The sequence below is a fragment of the Taeniopygia guttata genome, chromosome 32 (assembly GCF_048771995.1).
Source record: "Taeniopygia guttata chromosome 32, bTaeGut7.mat, whole genome shotgun sequence".
Lineage (NCBI taxonomy): Eukaryota > Metazoa > Chordata > Aves > Passeriformes > Estrildidae > Taeniopygia > Taeniopygia guttata.
Genome location: NC_133057.1, coordinates 5,020,784 through 5,032,362, shown reverse-complemented (window position 1 = coordinate 5,032,362; position 11,579 = coordinate 5,020,784). Strand labels below are relative to the sequence as shown.

At 43.1% G+C, this 11,579-nt stretch overlaps 1 long non-coding RNA gene across 1 annotated transcript; it reads right to left on the bottom strand.

Annotated features, from left to right (window-relative positions):
- Positions 1-2,219: 2,219 nt before the first annotated feature.
- LOC140681190 (uncharacterized) lies at positions 2,220-10,722 on the bottom strand. Its single transcript, XR_012052423.1, has 2 exons — positions 10,570-10,722; positions 2,220-5,735 (listed from the first exon to the last, which is right to left on the bottom strand). It is a non-coding gene; the product is annotated as an uncharacterized lncRNA (long non-coding RNA).
- Positions 10,723-11,579: the final 857 nt, after the last annotated feature.

Sequence of the window (11,579 nt, the reverse complement as noted above, 5' to 3'; positions counted from 1 at the left end):
CCCGGGGCCTGCAGATGGTTCCATGACCCCAGACAGGCTTGGTGGCCAATTCTTATTTTTGCTGTGGTTCCTGGACATGAAGACCAGCTATTTTCCCCAGGAATGAAGGACTAGAGTGCCACTGTTTTAGGGGCAGATGAAAGGTGACCACTAGAGGACAAGGCCAGCCAAAGCTGCCAGGTATTGTTCTGAGAGATACATTTACAAATTGCAGTTTTTTTAGGGAAAGTACTACCAGGTCCTCACAGTATCACTATGGTCTCCATAGGAAGGGAGCAAGCGAGCCCCAATGTTCCAGGGGCAGATGAGCCACAGCCACCAGAGGCCAAGGGCAGCCAGATCAGATGGTGCTGGCAGATTTTGTCCTTGGACATAGGGAATTTCAGAGGTGGAATACCAGTTTCGGACCTGGTTGCCTGGAGGTGAAGGACAGTTCTTTTACACAGGAAGAAAAGCATGGAACACTGGTGTTTCAGGGGCAGATGAAAGGCGGCTATCAGAGGCCAAGGGCAGCCAGACCTCTCTGTCCTGGTAGCTTTTGTCTGAAAGCAACCCTTGGATAAAGGAACTTTGGAGGTGGAACCAAAATTTTGGCCATTTCTGCATTGGTAAGAAGGATGGTTCTTTTCCATAGGAAGGAAAGCCCAGAGCCGCAGTGTTTCAAAGGCAGAGGAGGAGAGAGGTGGCTCTTGAGAGGCTGAGCCAGTCAGACCCGTTTGTCTTGGTAGCTTTCATCACTGAGAAATCTTTGGATCTAGGGAATTCTGGAGGAGGATTCCCAACTTTGGCCATGGTCACCTGGTCAAGATGGATGGTTTTTCCCATAGGAAAGAAAAGCCCAGGTGAAGCCAGGTGTTTTGGAAGAAGATGAGAGGTGGTCACCATAGGCCAAGAGAGTCAGACCTGTTTTTTCCTGGCACCTTTCATCTGGGGGAAATCCTTGGATATCCAGAATTTTGAAGGTGGAATCTCAGTTTTGGCCATGGGCACCTGGGCAGGAAGAAGAGTTCTTTTCATCAGCAAGGAAAGCACAGAGCCCCAGTGTTTCAAAGGCAGATAAGAATTAGCTCTTGGAAACCAAGGCCAGCCAGACTTGTCTCTCCTGGAAGCTTTCACCTGGGAGAAATCCTTGGATATAGGGAATCCTGGAGGCAGATTCCCAACTTTGGCCTTGGGTGCCTGGATGTGAAAGGAGCTTTTATCCCATAAGAAAGAAAAGCACAGGGTCCCAGTGTTTCAAAGGCAGACGAGAGGTGGCCCCTGGGTGGCCAAGGCAGCCAGACCTGTCTGTCCTCGCAGATTTTATCTGGGAACAATCTTTGCATAAAAGCACAATAAGAGGAGGAATCCAAATGTTGGCCATGGGCACCTGGAGGAGAAGGACAGTTCTTTCCACAGGAAGGAGAGCACCAAGCCCCAGTGCTCCAGGGGCAGATGAGCAGCAGCCCTGGACATGCCAAGGTCAGCTGGACCTGTCAGGTGGCCCCCAGGTGGCCCAGCCTAGAGAGGCCACCTAGAGCAGAGGCTGGACAGTGTTACAGGAATAAAGTGGGGATTTATTCAAAAGGCCTTCAAAGGATTCACCTTGGGCAGTACAGGGGCCTGGCTGAGGGTACACCTAGGATGGACAACAGGTTTCCACACTTTTTATGTTCTGATTCATTTCCATATTGGGGTTAATTGTCCAATTACACCTTCAGGTTATGCAGTCCCACCCTCCCAGTCTGCTCTCTTCAATTCGCTGTTGTTTTCACTTTTTGGGCCTGAAGCTGCAGTGGTGTCCTTGGTTCTTGGGCTGTAAGAGGATTGTTTTGTCTGACTACACTGTGAAGAGAACTTGCTGACACTCTGCATGAAGTTCAGAGTTAAAGACTGATGCAGGACAGAATCTGGAAAATATGGAAGGTAAAACTTAAGGCATCAGCCTGTCCCATGTTCCCTTGGTTCCATGGGGACCCACAGTGTCACAACGGCTCCTCTGTGACACTCTGGGCTCCACAGTGTCACCCTGGGCCCTTGGTTCCATGGGAGTTTCCCAATGGTTTCCTCTGATTCCACGAGGTCACCACAGTGTCCCAACTGACCCAAGGCTCCATGAGGTTCCCCAGTGTCACCAGGGTGTCCTTGGACCTGCATTGTCACAACTGACCCCTGGCTCCATGAGGTTCCCCAGTGTCACCACGGTGTCTGTTATAAATTTGCGCCACAACGGAACATAATCCAATTAAGAATTTTATTAATTTACAGCAAGTAGGATATGAACAAAGGTAACAGCGCTGGGGAAGCAAATCCAAAAACTTCCAAAAATCCGAAGCTTTGGCTGCTCCCCCGATTTCACTCCAACTGTCTCCTTTTATTCCTATTTCTTCTTTTGTCTCCCTGGAATTTGCAAGTCAATTCCTGTCGTTATCTTGTGTTTGTTTAAGCAGTCCCCTAGTGTGAATGGTTGTTGTGGTCTTTATCTTCAGTCTCCGGTTGAAGTGCTTGTTATCTTATCTAGTATCATCTGTGTCCGTTTGGTGTTTGCATACCTCCGTGGTCTAACTTTATCTCAATACCTCAGTCTGTATTTTTCTTCTCACAGTTGTCTAACTTTTACATATATCTTAATAAACACTATCCCACTCTGTAGTTTCTCACAATTGTCTAACCTTTACATATATCTTAATAAACACTATCCCAATCTGTAGTTTCTCACAATTGTCTAACCTTTACGTATATCTTAATAAACAATATCTCAATCTGTAGTTTCTCACAATTTCCCCCCTTCTTCTCTTTATACTATTATTGTTTATTAGACGTTGCTTTCATTCTCGGCACTGTAAATAAACCTTTTTCCACAATCCCAACATTTATCATTACACTCACATGGTAATACTTCACAATTACAATAGGCGTAGCCCCCTCGTGGTATAACACATTCGCAACAATCTTCCTTCTCATTAATAGATGCATTTTTATATTTTTCCCCCGACCTCGTAGTTAAAATTAGCAGTTTAGCTATGTCAAATCGTTTTTTAATATCGTGTACTATACAGCGTAATATACAAGGCCCGAATATAAGTCCCAGAATCAATATAATAAGCGGTCCTGCTAAGGCAGACAGCAAGGTGGTTAGCCAAGGTGAAACATTAAACCAATTTTCATACCATGTCCTACCCGCCTCCCGATCCTTTCTACGTTGATTTAACCTTTTTCGGAGTTCAGACATAGTGTCCTGAACTACTCCCGTATGGTCAGCAAAAGAGCAGCATTCTTCATTTATCGCTACGCATAACCCCCCTTCTTTTAGGAATAATAAATCTAACCCTCTTCTATTTTGCAGCACTACTTCCGATAAAGACTTTACTGAAGTGGCTAAATTTTGGATAGATTGTTCTATTTTTGCTAAATCTTCATCTACAGCCGTCTGTAAACTTTGTAATTCCTGACTTTTTACTAGGGAGGCTATGCCTGTACCTGCTCCGACTCCCCCCGCTATTAGCAGTGTAGCTAAGGTTACCACTGTAATTGGTTCTCGTTTTTGTATATTCAGGTCTCCTTCAAAGTGGCGTAACACTTCCTCAGAAGTGTGATAGATTAGACGAGGAACAATTATCACCTGTACGCAGAACTGAGATTGGTCAAACAGATTTAGGGATAGGCAAGGCGTTACTCCGATGTCTGAACAAACCCATTTAGCTCCTGGTGTCGGGATAGCCCATTTGTCTTTTCTATTCTTGTGTTTATTTATGGTTTTTGTAGTGATTATTGTCGTTTGGTTGCACAAAGGCTGATAATTTTTGGGCACTGTACCAATACATTTTCCTTGACCTGTTACTAATTGAATAGTAATTCCCTGCGTATGGTTTTTTTGGTCATTCCATGGGCATTCTCGTGGGTTTGAACCTCTGGACCATTGAATCTTATCTGATTTTCCAATCGCCTCAAAATATGGTGGTCTAACATTATAACATAACCAGCATTCCTTAGTTAAATTTGGTTTGCTTTCATTAAGGGCACGATAAGAGGCTTGCATTAAATCCCATAAAGGGTCTTTGGGTTTCAGCACACCTGAATCCCTACCAATCACCACGTCATTAGCTGTTCTATTTGTTATCGATAAGGGGTTTGGACAAGTGGTTGTAACACTTGCGGGGACTATCTTTTTCGTCGGGGAAATGGGTGAATTCAATACTTTATTCGGCCCAACAGGGAGTGGATCATGTGGTATTTTAACTTTTCTTATGAGAAAATGCCCTCCCCCGTCTTTAGGAATTCCTCCATAGACACGTATTCCCCATGTTAGTCCTACTAACCACTTGTCTCCTAAGGGCTGTATTACTTGAAATTTGATGCGGGTACAGACTTCCCTGTCTCGTGAAGCCACATAACCCATGTCCCGCAGACCTGTAAGATCTACACCTGTTTGCTCAGGTACACATCCATTAGGAGTCCAGGTTGCTTTTATATATTTATCAGGGGCCTTTACTGACCAGCCCGAGGCTATTGTTTCACATCCCCAATAGCCACAATAATAATGTCCGGGATAATTACAGTAAGACGGTCCAGAAGCCGGGCATATATAAAATGGAGGTCCCTTTCCACAATGTATTGGTACTAAATCACAAAGTTTTACTATGAACTCTGGTGGACCTATGTCGCTAAAAGTGGCTATTGTTCTCGTTCCTTCCCAAGATATTAGTTCCCACTTGAATGGTTCATGTGGGTTTCCCCCTTCTGCCAGGGTTATTATCAATATGAAGACTAACGGTATACCAGGAAAAAGGGTGTCTGTCAATTTTACCAATTTATGTAAATTTTTACCAATCCCGGGGAAGCTCTGTTGTTCCTGCTTTTGCGTCCCATTGTTCTGATTTTTTTCTCCACAGTCTGTTCCTCTTCTGCCTCGCCCGTCGACTCGGCTGCTCCGAGTCACGGGGTGCATCATCTTCTCGGCAGCAAGGGAATTCTTCAGGAGAACAGCTGTTTGGGTTTTCTGCCTGTTTACATAGGCTTCCCACTTTGCAGCTTGAACTAATGGGGCAAAGCAAGACACAGTTAGTACTTCCCTTCTACACTTTATAACCAAGATTTCAGCCACAAAGAGGACAGGTTCATTGGAATGGTAATAATAATATTGAAGGTATCCACATTCACAGCGTGTCCACCATTTATCCCGGCATACCTTATGCCTAAAACAAGCATATGGAAAACAATTGTAGTTTAAATCATTACAACTAATTCGTATAACTAGAGTACATACATTATTTACATCAGCATATCTTTCATATTCACTATTGTGTGACTACATATGCTTAACAATTTCCTTCAGCACACGTTGTACGCTTCCATATATAATAGATAAAAAAGGAAATAACTATAGCAAATATAAACAGCAATACACACTTTATACCAAAAGGTAATGCAGCAAAAAAATCAAATAAAGTCTTTATCATTTCGTTATCTTTTTAGAGTTATCTTGGTGTCACCTGGAGTACTGATTACTTTCCAGTGGGGTCTCGTCACTGGGCCTTTAATGCGGCTGGCATGAGTCCATCCACGCTCAGCAGTCCGGACAGCTGTTTCTGTTGTCAACAAAACGAGATAAGGTCCCTCCCAATTGGGTTTTAGGGTTTCTTCCTTCCACACTTTAATCAATATCCAATCCCCAGGTTTAACTTTGTGTATTTTTAAGTCCAACGGGGGTCGTTGCACAATCAGTCCATGTTCCCAAAGCTGGTTACGATGTTCTGCTAATTGTGAAACATATTCATTAATCACACGGTCTCTAATTAAAACATTTGTTTGTGGGCTTTCAATTCTGTAGGACATTCCATACACCATTTCAAATGCTGATATTCCTACATCTGCTCGGGGTCTGGTTCTGAGAATTAATAGTGCCATAGGTAGGCATTTAATCCATGATAATTTGGTTTCTATCATTAGTTTAGTCAAAATAGTTTTAATTTCTCCATTCATCCTTTCAACTTTTCCTGAACTTTGTGGATGCCATGGTGTATGGTATTCCCACTTGATACCCAAGCTTTCTGTTAGATCTTTAACAATTTTTGACACAAAATGCGTTCCTCTGTCCGAGTCAATTACTTCAGGTACTCCATATCGAGGTATAACATGTTCAAGTAACACTTTAGTGACTTGGTTAGCGGTTGCCCTGGAGGTAGGAAAAGCCTCGACATAATGTGTTAAGTGATCCACCATTACTAATAAATATTTGTAACGCCCTACCCTAGGTAGTTCAGTAAAATCTACTTGTATATGTGAGAAAGGTCTGTATGCTGGGGAACGTCCCCCAAGAGGTCTCTGTTTTATGTTTTTTCGATTAACCTTTTGACAGGTCTCGCAGGCTGCCGTGACTGTCTTTGCTATATTATATACACCTATACAGGCATACTGTCGATTGAAATGATCAACTAATGCCTGAGTTCCCCAGTGTGTTTTGCTGTGTATTTTTGAAAATATTTCAATTGCTATGCCCTTCGGCAAGACTTCTCTCCCATCTGGCAATATGTATTTCCCATCCTGTTCTTTAGCTCCCATTTGTTCTAGTTTTTCTTTTTCTGCAGACTCAAAACTCAAATTTTTACTAACTGGTGCTTGTTGCATAGTCAGAATTATATTATAATTGCCTGCCACTCGTTTTGCTTCTGTATCAGCTGCATTATTTCCCCTAACCTGATAACTTGTACCTCGCTGGTGTCCCTTTATATGTACAACTGCTATTTTATTTGGCATTTTCAATGCCCCCAGAACTCGACGAATTAATTCCTGGTGTACCAGCTCTTTTCCCTGTGAGTTAATGAATCCTCTTTCCTCCCATATTTTCCCAAAAGTGTGTACTACTCCAAACGCATAACGTGAGTCTGTATATATAGTTCCATCCTTTCCCTTCAGCGACACTAATGCTTTCCACAATGCATATAGCTCACAAGCTTGTGCTGACCAGCTGGCACTCAGGGGGCCTGATTCCTTTATCTTAAATTCTCCTTTTTCCCACTTAACAATGGCATATCCAGACAATCGTTTACCTTCCACTATTCGTGATGACCCATCTATAAATAATACTTCTCCACTTTGTAGTTCTTCTTCTTCTAAGTCTGACCTAATGCGTGTTTGTTGTTCAATTGTTTGAAAACAATTGTGCAATAGTTCATTACCTTCTCCTGGGTACAAAAATTCAGCGGGGTTAACTGCTCCAATAGTTTTTAAAGATAGTTTAGGGGATTCTATAAGTATTCCCTCATACTTTAGTAATCGGCTATCTGTAAGCCATTTCTCTGCCTTTTGTTGCAGCACTCCCCTGATGTTATGAGGCGCATATAAGATAACTTCTCCATTAAAAGTAATGCGATTTGTTTCTTCAAGTAACAGAGCAGCGGCAACAATGATTTGTAAACAGCTTGGCCAACCCCTGCTTACAGGGTCTAACAGCTTTGATAGGTATGCCACCGGTTTCCTTTGTCCGGCCCATTCCTGAGTTAACACTCCGAATGCCGTTCCTTCGTGTATGTTAACAAATAAATGGAAGGGCCTTTTTAAATCTGGGAGGCTTAAAACTGGTGCTTGACTTAGCTCCCTTTTGAGGCTGGCAAACTGCTCTTGATCCTGAGGAGTCCACTTGGGTATTTTTCCTTTAGGCAATTGTTCATATAAGAATTTAACTTTAGAGCTGTAGTTCTCTATCCATTGCCTACAATACCCAAATAGTCCTAATACCTGCCTAATTTGCCTCTTAGTGACAGGCATAGGTAATTCCAGAATTCCTTTAATGCGCTCTGGGTCTAATATTTTCTGGCCGTTAAACAGATAATGTCCCAGATATTTCACTTTTTCCTCCACAAATTGTAACTTTTCTTGTGATACCCGTAGTCCCTTTTGTGCAAGAAAGTTTAGAAGTCGAATGGTTTCTTTCTTTACATTCTCCTTATTATTCCCCGCTATGAGCAGATCATCTACATATTGTAACAGCACATTCCCCGTTTGTACCTGATATTCTGTTAAGAGTTCTTCTAGGGCCTGTCCAAACAGATTAGGGGATTCAGTGAACCCTTGGGGGAGCACGGTCCATCTTAATTGCTGTCTCCGGCCCGTCTCTATGTCTTCCCATTCAAAGGCAAAGTAATTACGGCATTCTTCTGCCAGCGGACAGGCCCAAAAGGCATCCTTTAAATCAATTACACTATACCAGGAATTATGTGGTCCTAGTTTGCTTAGCAATGTATATGGATTTGCTACTACAGGGAACCGGGTGACAGTTCTTTTGTTTATTTCCCTTAGATCATGTACGAGCCGATATTTCCCATTAGGTTTTTTTACAGGCAAAATGGGGGTGTTAAAAGGTGACATACAAGGCTCTAAGATTCCTTGTGCCAACAATCGATCAATTTCTGGCTTCAATCCTCTCCGTCCTTCTAAGGATATGGGATATTGCCTTACCCTCACAGGTACGTGGGGTTCGGAAATTTGGATTTTAATTGGCGGCATTTCCAGTCTACCAATTGTGTCCGGAGAGTACCAAACATTGGGGTTAATTTGTTTTTGATCATCCACAGTCAAAGGATAAGCGGATACTGCCAATTCTTGATTTTTTACTTTAATTTCTAATTGCAGTTCAACAATTAAATCTCGTCCTAACAGATTAAATTCTGCTTCAGGGACGAGCAAGAGTTCACCCACTCCAAATTTATTTTCAGTTTCGAATATCACATTTTTAATTTTTCTCACCTTAAAGGGTTCCCCTTTTGCCCCAATAACTTGTACCTTTTCAGGGGAAACTTCATATCCCTCAGGTATTTGCTTAATAGTTGATTTCTCAGCCCCAGTGTCTACCAAAAAGGTGAACTCTTGTCTCTGGGGACCTATTTTTAATTTTATCAAGGGCTCACGGTGGCTCCGGTCCCCTAAAATATAGAGCCCCTGACTTTCCTATTCCGTTTTCAAATTTTCCTCATCCCTGATCCTTTCTCTGCAATTCTTCTTTATATGTCCCTTCTTTCCACAGTAAAAACAAGATCTCTGTTCCTTTTCTATTACTACTTTTCCTTGTTTCATCCTAGCAGATCTATGTTCACCAGTTCGCCCTTTGCGGTCCTCTCTGACCGCTGCTACCATCATTCTTACTTGTCGCTTGCTGCTCTCTTCTTCCCGCCTTACGTAGACTTTCTGAGCTTCCCTCACTAATTCATCCAACCCTCTATTCTGCCAGTTTTCTAACTTTTCAATCTTCTTTCTGATATCTTCCCATGATTTTGCCACAAACTGAGTTTTGAGGAGCGCTTGTCCTACAGGATCGTTTGGGTTTACTCCAGAGTACAGCTGAAGGGCTTTCCTCAGCCGTTCCAGCCATTCAGTAGGGCTCTCATCTTTCTTTTGCATTTCATTAAATGCTTTATTGATATTCTGCCCACGGGGTACTGCTTCCCTAATTCCCTGAATTATTATAGTTCTCAGGTCCTGCATATGAGTTCTATGAGCCGGATCCTGATTATTCCAATTAGGTCTTTGGAGTGGCCATTTAATATCTGCTCGAGGTCCCTGGGCATGCTGAGCATCCCACAGTCTCATTCCTGCTCGTCTAATCATATCTCTTTCCTCGGTAGTAAATAATTGACCAAGGATAGATTGCAACTCATCCCAAGTATAAAGGTTTGGTCCCAAAAATTGATCTAATCTTTCTGCTACTCCGAATGGGTCCTCAATTAAGTTTCCCATCTCGGTTCTTTTAAAATCTCGTAGGTCGGCAGAATTTAAGGGTACAGAAATATATCCAACCACAGGTTGAGGTCCACCCATAGGTACTTCCCTTAGGGGGTACATCTGAGCTGCCCCTCTTTGACTTCTAGTTACACGTCTAGGAGGGGGTGGGGACCCTTCTGATTCTGGTGGGGGAGTGGGCGCTCTAGGGATCTCTGGAGGGGCTGCGGGAACAGGAGGAGGAATGTAAGGAGGGAGGGTTAGAAGGATATCGTCTAACTCTTCCTTCTTTTTCTGGGGCTTAGTTTTTGTTTCTTTTAATGAATAAAGTCTAGCCCCCGGCTTTTCTAGCCACACTTCCGCATACAGACTCTCCTCTGGGTTAAAAGATTTTTTATTATTAACCCAGAGGTTTAATTGCTGTCTTACCCAATCTTCTTCTGACCCATAGACTGGCCAAATAACATTCTTAGAAATCTTCTTCCCTCCCCATATCTTAGTACAATATTCTATCATTTTTTGCTTATCTTTCCCTAGGGTTCCAGGGAAATACTTCCAATTATCTAAGATATATGCCAGAGGGGTATTCTTAGGTACAGAGGGTACCCCCCCCATGGGAGCCGAAGGCTTGCTGCCCTTCGCCCCCATCTTCTGGAATATCCACAAACACACACTCACTCGCTCCTCTTGTTCCTGGCCCAGTCCCTCGCGGGAGATGGAAAACGCAGTACTTAAGAGTCCACACTTGCTTGGTTCAGTATATCGAACCTCTCAGCCGTTATATTCCAGGAAACCCAATCCCGCCCGAACGGCAAACCCGCGAACAATTTCGCCGCGAACAGTTTCGCTCTGCGAATAATTTCGCAATATACTTACGCGTCCTGCGTCTTCGTCCGGACTCCCGTGCACAGAATTTTTATGGGATTTTACCGGTTTTTTTCCTTTGTTCCTTATCCTAGATTTTAGGTTCGTCGGTAAGGTTTTGAGGAAAGCTGTTGATCACGGGGCCGCGAAAATATCGCGGGGCGCCTTTCCCCAGAGGATCAAAAGCCCACCCTTCCTTATCCGAGTCACGGCACCAGAAATTGTTATAAATTTGCGCCACAACGGAACATAATCCAATTAAGAATTTTATTAATTTACAGCAAGTAGGATATGAACAAAGGTAACAGCGCTGGGGAAGCAAATCCAAAAACTTCCAAAAATCCGAAGCTTTGGCTGCTCCCCCGATTTCACTCCAACTGTCTCCTTTTATTCCTATTTCTTCTTTTGTCTCCCTGGAATTTGCAAGTCAATTCCTGTCGTTATCTTGTGTTTGTTTAAGCAGTCCCCTAGTGTGAATGGTTGTTGTGGTCTTTATCTTCAGTCTCCGGTTGAAGTGCTTGTTATCTTATCTAGTATCATCTGTGTCCGTTTGGTGTTTGCATACCTCCGTGGTCTAACTTTATCTCAATACCTCAGTCTGTATTTTTCTTCTCACAGTTGTCTAACTTTTACATATATCTTAATAAACAATATCCCACTCTGTAGTTTCTCACAATTGTCTAACCTTTACATATATCTTAATAAACACTATCCCAATCTGTAGTTTCTCACAATTGTCTAACCTTTACGTATATCTTAATAAACAATATCTCAATCTGTAGTTTCTCACAGTGTCCTTGGACCTGCATTGTCACAACTGACCCATGGCTCCATGAGGTTCCCCAGTGTCACCGGGGTGTCCTTGGACCTGCACTGTCCCAACTGACCCATGGCTCCATGAGGTTCCCCAGTGTCACCAGGGTGTCCTTGGACCTGCCTTGTCACAACTGACCCATGGTCCCATGAGGTTCCCCAGTGTCACCAGAGTGTCCTTGGACCTGCATTGTCACAACTGACCCATG